This window comes from Cavia porcellus, unplaced genomic scaffold (assembly GCF_034190915.1).
Source record: "Cavia porcellus strain 051 isolate PalLab524CR breed Dunkin Hartley unplaced genomic scaffold, mCavPor4.1 scaffold_15, whole genome shotgun sequence".
Classification (NCBI taxonomy): Eukaryota; Metazoa; Chordata; class Mammalia; order Rodentia; family Caviidae; genus Cavia; species Cavia porcellus.
This window is the reverse complement of record NW_026947498.1, coordinates 1,479,295-1,486,484: the sequence shown is the minus strand read 5'-3', so window position 1 is coordinate 1,486,484 and position 7,190 is coordinate 1,479,295. Positions and strand designations below refer to the sequence as shown.

General features: G+C 44.4%; 2 long non-coding RNA genes across 2 annotated transcripts; both read left to right on the top strand.

Annotated features, from left to right (window-relative positions):
- Nucleotides 1-2,058: 2,058 nt before the first annotated feature.
- Nucleotides 2,059-2,466, top strand: LOC134470414 (uncharacterized). The gene is made up of 2 exons (XR_010039255.1): nucleotides 2,059-2,242; nucleotides 2,353-2,466. It is a non-coding gene; the product is annotated as an uncharacterized LOC134470414 (long non-coding RNA).
- A 375-nt stretch (nucleotides 2,467-2,841) lies between these two features.
- LOC134470413 (uncharacterized) lies at nucleotides 2,842-6,477 on the top strand. Its single transcript, XR_010039254.1, has 2 exons — nucleotides 2,842-6,253; nucleotides 6,364-6,477. It is a non-coding gene; the product is annotated as an uncharacterized LOC134470413 (long non-coding RNA).
- Nucleotides 6,478-7,190: the final 713 nt, after the last annotated feature.

Below are 7,190 nucleotides of genomic sequence, written 5' to 3'. Positions count from 1 at the left end.
GGGTTAGGATTGAGATTATGGTTAGGGTTAGTGTTAGGGTTAGGGTTAGGATTAGGGTTTGACGTTAGGGATTAGGTTTAGAGCTAGCATTAGGGTTAGTGTTAGAGTGTTAGGGTTAGGGTTTGGGTTGGGGTTTGAGGTTAGCATTAGGGCTAGTATTAGGATTAGGGTTATGGTTAGTGTTCAGTTTAGGGTTAGGGTTAGGGTTATGGTTAGCCTTTGGATTCGGGTGAGGGTTAGTGTTAGGGTTAGGGTTAGGGTTATGGTTAGCCTTTGGATTTGGGTGAGGGTTAGGGTTAGGGTTAGGGTAAGGCTTAGTGTTAGAGGTTACTGTTAGGGTTACGGTTATGGTTAGGGTTAGAATTTAGGTTTAGGGTTAGATTTAGGGTTAGGATTAGTTTTAGGGATAAGGTTAGGGTTAGGTATGGTGTTAGCGTTAGTGTTAGTGTTTGGGGTTTCGGTTAGGTTTAGGGCTAGGGTTAGTTTTAGGTTTAGCATTAAAGTGAGGGTTAGGTTTAGGGTTAGGATTAGGGTTGTTGTTAGAGGTTAGCGTTAGATTTAGGTTAGAGTTAGGGTTACGGTTAAGGATAGGGATTGGTTTAGGGTTAGGGTAAGTGTTAGGGTTAGTGTTAGTGTTAGTGTTTAGGGTTATGGTTAGGGTTAGGCTTAGGTTGAGTTTTAGGTTTAGGGTTAGATTTAGGGTTAGTGATACGTTTAGGGTAAGGGGTAGGTTTAATGTTAGAGGATAGGTTTAGTGTTAGTGTTAGGGTTAGGGTTATTGTTAGGGTTAGGGTTAGGTTTACAGTTTAGGGTTAGCATTAGTGTTAGGGTTAGGATTAGTGTTATTGTTAGGGTTATGATTAGGGTTAGTGTTAGGTTTAGGGTTAGGGTTAGGGTCACGATTAGGATTAGGGTTAGGGTTAGGTTTATGTTTAGTGTTAGGTTTATGTTTAGGGTTAGGTGTTAGGGATAGGGTTAGGGTTAGGGTTCCTGTTGGTTAGGGTTACGCTTATGATTATTTTAGTGTTAGGATAAGGGTTATGGTTAGGGTTATATTTAGGATTACGGTTAGCTTTAAGTTTATGTTTAGGGTTAGGGTTAGGTTTAGGGTTAGGGTTAAGGTTAGGGTTAGTAGTTAGGTGTTAGGGATAGGGTTAGGGTTATGTTAAGGTTAATGGTTCGGTTTCGGGTTAGGGTTAGGTTTAGGTTTAGTGTTACGTTGAGCTTTTTAGTTTGGGTTAGTGTTGGAAGTTAGGTTTGTGTTTGACTTAGTGTTAGGGTTAGGGTTTGGTTTTGGGTTAGGTTTAGGTTTAGATGATAGGGTTAAGTTTAGGATTAGGTTTAGGTTTATGGTTAGTGTTTGGGTTCGGATTATTGTTAGGATTAGAGGTTAAGTGTATGGTTATGTTAGGGTTAGGGTTAGGGTCTGGGTTGGGGTACGGTTAGGGTTAGCTTTAGGTGATAGTTGTTAGTGATATGGTTAGGGTTAGGGTTAGGTTTAATTATAGGGTAAGGGTTAGGATTAGGCTTAGAGGATAGGCTTAATGTGAGCATTAGGGTAAGGGTTAGGTTAAGGGTTAGTGTTAGGATTAGGTTTAGAAGTTAAGTTCAGGGTTAGATTAGGGTTAGGGTTAGAGTTTGGATTAGGGTTAGTGTTATGATTCGAATATAGGGTTATGCTTAGCGTTAGGATTAGGGTTAGTGTTAGGGTTATGGTTATGGTTAGAGGTTAGCATTACATTTAGGGTTAGACTTAGGGTTAGGGTTACAGTTACGGTTATGGTTAGGCTTAGTGGTTAGATTTACAGTTAGGGTTAGGATTGAAGCTTAGGTTTAGTGGTAGGATTAGGGTTAGGGTTAGTGTTAGAAGTTAGGTTTGTGTTTGGGTTAATGTTAGGGTTAGGTTTGTGTTAGGGTTAGGGTTAAGGTTAGGGTTAGGTTTAGGGTTAGGATTAGTGTTAGGGTTCATAATAGGGTAAGGGTTAGGATTAGGGTTAGAGGATAGTTTTAGGGTTAGGGTTAGGGTTATTGTTAGGGTTAGGATTTGGGTTCATGTAGGGAGCCGAGTGACAGGCATTGCTGCCTAGATGTCTCTCTCTCTCTCTCCTATGGGCACTGCGTCTGCCTACATTAACCATAATCCTCTTCTGCTTACGTCACTTATCCGGATGTGATGGTAACCCTGTTGTATTCATCTGTTTAACCTCTTCCTGTCCCAGCTCCCGCCCTTAGCCTATAAAAGGTGTGATTATTTTCTCAATAAACCGGAGGCTTGATTGGGTTAACATCAACTTGCCTTCCTCTCTTTTTGTCTCCCCTATGTCTTTTGTTTAATCCCCGTTTCTCCTCCAGGAGTTCTGAACTTGTTGATCTGCAGGCCGGATCAAGTGGCGCTCAGCGTGGGAGCCCCTGGCACGGAGAAGTTAACGAGGGAGCCGTTCGAGAGACAGCCGGCTTAAACCGAAAGTGAAAGCAAATTGAACCAGAGACCTCGGCCGAGGAATGAGTAAACTGAATCAAGGATTAAAGTTTAAAGCAACAGGACATTAAATCAAGTGCCGAGACCTGCGCAGACGACTACCCGACGTCCTGTCCGAGTCACGGTGAGTGAACGGCAACCCCATTTCCCTTTCCCGACATGGGTCAAGTATTGAGCGAACACGAAGTGTTCGTAGGAGGCCTTATAAAGGCATTAAAGACAAGAGAGATAAGGGTTGAAAAACAAGAATTATTACAGTATTTTCAGTTTATTCATAAGGTTTGCCCTTGGTTCCCCCTAGAGGGTTCTACAGATACCAAGAGGTGGAATAGAGTAAGAGATGCTTTAAAAGATTGGAGTTTTCGGTCCAAAAAAGGTTCCTGTGACCACCTTTACATATTGGAATTTAATTTCTGAGCTGCTTGCCCAGAGGCATGCAGACCCTCAGGTTGAGGAGACAGTTGCACTGGGTGAGGCTGCCTTGCGCGACTCCATTAAATCTACCTCAAAACCGTCCTCAGAAAAATCTGAAGCCTCTGATTTCTCAGATGCAGAGAATGATGGCCTGTTAGAGGTCCTTGTACATGGTGATCTGCCACCACTTCCACCTGTTGACATGATCAGCTGGTCCCAGGATGGCAGCCCACTACTCCTTGTGCCTCCATGGCAAATTGGGGATTCATATAAGCCTTTAGAAACAACCTTAACTCTAAAAAGCTTGCAGCCGCAAGGCAGCTGGTGCAGGACCAGTTAGATGCAGGCCACATTGTTCCTAGTAATTCCCCTTGGAACACACCTATCTTTGTTATCCGGAAAAGGTCAGGAAAGTGGAGGCTGCTACAAGACCTTAGGGCAATAAATAAGACAATGGTCTTAATGGGGCCCCTACAGCCAGGCCTCCCTCCACCCAGTGCCATTCCTTTAGGATTTTTTAAAATTGTCATAGATCTTAAAGATTGCTTTTTCTCTATTCCTTTACACTTCATGACTTCCAAAAACCATTGGGAGACATTAATTGGCTCATACCATTTTTAAAACTAACTAAACATGATTTACAGCCCCTTTATGCGCTGCTTCGGGGAGACATAGATCCAACTTCCCCCCGAGAGCTTACACCTGATGCCAGGAGAGCGCTCAGTAAAGTAGAAGAGGCTATTGCTCAACAAACTGTTTCCTTTATGGACTACAATGAGCCTTTACAGTTTCTCATTTTTAATACAAAGCTTTGCCCTACAGCAGTGTTCTGGCAACAAGCTCCCCTCATGTGGGTCCATTTACCAGTCTCTCCAAAAAGAACACTTTTGCCTTATTTCCAAGCTGTCTCAGACCTAATAATCCAGGGTAGAAAGCAGGGAAAATGTTACTTTGGCAAAGAACCAGATATTATCATTCAACCTTTTACAAAAGACCAAATAGATTGGCTACTTCAGAGTACTGAAGTGTGGCCTATTGCCTTAGCTTCCTATTCAGGGACTATTGACAATCATTACCCTCTAAATAAGCTAGTTGACTTTGCTAATCGTCACTAATTTATATTCCCTAAAGTCACAGCTTCACAACCCCTTCCGGGTGCCCTGGTTTTATTCACTGATGGCTCATCCTCTGGAAGAGCTGCTTATGTATCTCAAGACAATGTTTCTACCCTCCAGGCAGATACTTCCTCTGCACAATTAGCAGAGTTAGAAGCTATTCTTGCAGCTTTTGCTGCTTACTCTGACCAACCATTTAATTTGTATACTGACAGTGCTTACCTTGCTCAGTCTGTTCCATTATTAGAGACTGTTGCTATTATATGTCATGCTTCCCCAGCTGCAAATCTGTTCAAACAATTACAATGCTTCATACGGCTTCGCCGTCATAAGTTCTTTATCGGTCATCTGCGAGCTCATTCCAACCTCCCAGGGCCTCTTGCCCAAGGAAATCATTTGGCTGATGTTGCTGTACGAACACAGGTTTTTATGGCTCAGGACTCCAAGGTGTCTGAGGCCCAACAAGCCCACCAGCTACATCACCTCAATGCTCACACCCTCCGCCTTCTCTACAAAATTACCCGTGAGCAAGCCAGACAAATTGTAAAAAATTGCCCATCTTGTGCTCTCCACTCACCTGTTCAACACCTAGGAGTCAACCCTAGAGGTTTAATTCCTAACGCCTTATGGCAAATGGATTTTACCCATTTCAATGAGTTTGGCAATCTAAAATATGTACATGTCAGCATTGACACTTATAGTGGCTTCATTTTTGCCACTCTCCAGACTGGAGAAGCTGCTAAACACATTATAGCCCATATGCTGTCAGCCTTCTCAGTTCTGGGATGTCCTCAACAGCTCAAGACCGATAATGGCCCTGGCTATACCAGCACCTCCTTTGCTCAATTTTGTAAAAGCCTTAATATCCTCCACACTACAGGTATACCTTATAATCCTCAGGGACAAGGCATTGTTGAACGTGCGCATCGTTCTCTTAAATTCACCATAGATAAAATAAAAAGGGAGACATGGTACCCCACCCAGGGGTCCCATAGAAATGTCCTTTCACATGCTCTTTTTATTTTAAATTTTCTGACCCTGGATGCTTCAGGCTGCTCCGCAGCATCTCGGTTTTGGCATACTCAGACTCAAACACGGTTTGCATCTGTTTTATGGAGAGACCCACTAACCAATGTGTGGAATGGCCCTGACCCAGTCCTTATCTGGGGACGAGGTTCAGTGTGTGTTTACTCTCAACAAGATAGAGAAGCTAGATGGCTACCTGAACGCCTCGTAAAGCAAGTAGACAGTTCTTCAAAGACCCCATGTAACGCCCAGGAATAATGTTATTTCCTGAGGCACAATCCCCTGTGTTCTCTTACAGGTGACACATCTCCCTGGAGCCTTATGCTGCTTAACCAGCCTTCTTGAGCCACACCACACCCATGGTGGATTTTGACCCCTGCCAAACAGACTGCAACTGCTGACAGCCATGCACAGAACCCCATGACTGTGGAAGAGGCTCTTCTCGGTCTGGAGGAACATACGCCAGCCAAATAGACTGCATCCAGTGTTATACAAGGCATGCTCCAAGACACAGGAGAATGACTTCATACAGAGACACCAACAAATGACTGTCAACCCCTTCTCCTTGATTTTGGGGGGGGGAGTTTTTCCCTTACCTAGTCCCACTTTTGGGTCCCCTAGCTGACCTATTGTTTCTCATTTCTGTGAGTTCTTGTATTTTTCAGAGGATTATGATGTTCATTAATAACCGGATAGACGCATTTATGGCAAAGCCCATTCAGGTACACTATCATCAGCTGGAGTTGGCAGATCAACAAACCTACAGGGAAGGAATTCCCACGAGTGGCCCATATGATGATGCGGCCTGACTGCCCTGGGGCAATGGACAGGCAGTCAGAGACGGGCAACTAGGACATGCATGTTAATTCCAACGGCCACCTAAGACAGGCACAGGACCAACTGCTGTTCTGCAAGCCCATGACGGGTAAGGCCTGGTTGGGTTCATGCAATGAGGTCCTTGACCTAAGACAGACGCTGTCCTCACAAGGCCTGCCATACTCTTAATTAAATAATATAAAAAGGGAGGAGATGTAGGGAGCCGAGTGACAGGCATTGCTGCCTAGATGTCTCTCTCTCTCTCTCCTATGGGCACTGCGTCTGCCTACATTAACCATAATCCTCTTCTGCTTACGTCACTTATCCGGATGTGATGGTAACCCTGTTGTATTCATCTGTTTAACCTCTTCCTGTCCCAGCTCCCGCCCTTAGCCTATAAAAGGTGTGATTATTTTCTCAATAAACCGGAGGCTTGATTGGGTTAACATCAACTTGCCTTCCTCTCTTTTTGTCTCCCCTATGTCTTTTGTTTAATCCCCGTTTCTCCTCCAGGAGTTCTGAACTTGTTGATCTGCAGGCCGGATCAAGTGGCGCTCAGCGTGGGAGCCCCTGGCACGGAGAAGTTAACGAGGGAGCCGTTCGAGAGACAGCCGGCTTAAACCGAAAGTGAAAGCAAATTGAACCAGAGACCTCGGCCGAGGAATGAGTAAACTGAATCAAGGATTAAAGTTTAAAGCAACAGGACATTAAATCAAGTGCCGAGACCTGCGCAGACGACTACCCGACGTCCTGTCCGAGTCACGGTGAGTGAACGGCAACCCCATTTCCCTTTCCCGACATGGGTCAAGTATTGAGCGAACACGAAGTGTTCGTAGGAGGCCTTATAAAGGCATTAAAGACAAGAGAGATAAGGGTTGAAAAACAAGAATTATTACAGTATTTTCAGTTTATTCATAAGGTTTGCCCTTGGTTCCCCCTAGAGGGTTCTACAGATACCAAGAGGTGGAATAGAGTAAGAGATGCTTTAAAAGATTGGAGTTTTCGGTCCAAAAAAGGTTCCTGTGACCACCTTTACATATTGGAATTTAATTTCTGAGCTGCTTGCCCAGAGGCATGCAGACCCTCAGGTTGAGGAGACAGTTGCACTGGGTGAGGCTGCCTTGCGCGACTCCATTAAATCTACCTCAAAACCGTCCTCAGAAAAATCTGAAGCCTCTGATTTCTCAGATGCAGAGAATGATGGCCTGTTAGAGGTCCTTGTACATGGTGATCTGCCACCACTTCCACCTGTTGACATGATCAGCTGGTCCCAGGATGGCAGCCCACTACTCCTTGTGCCTCCATGGCAAATTGGGGATTCATATAAGCCTTTAGAAACA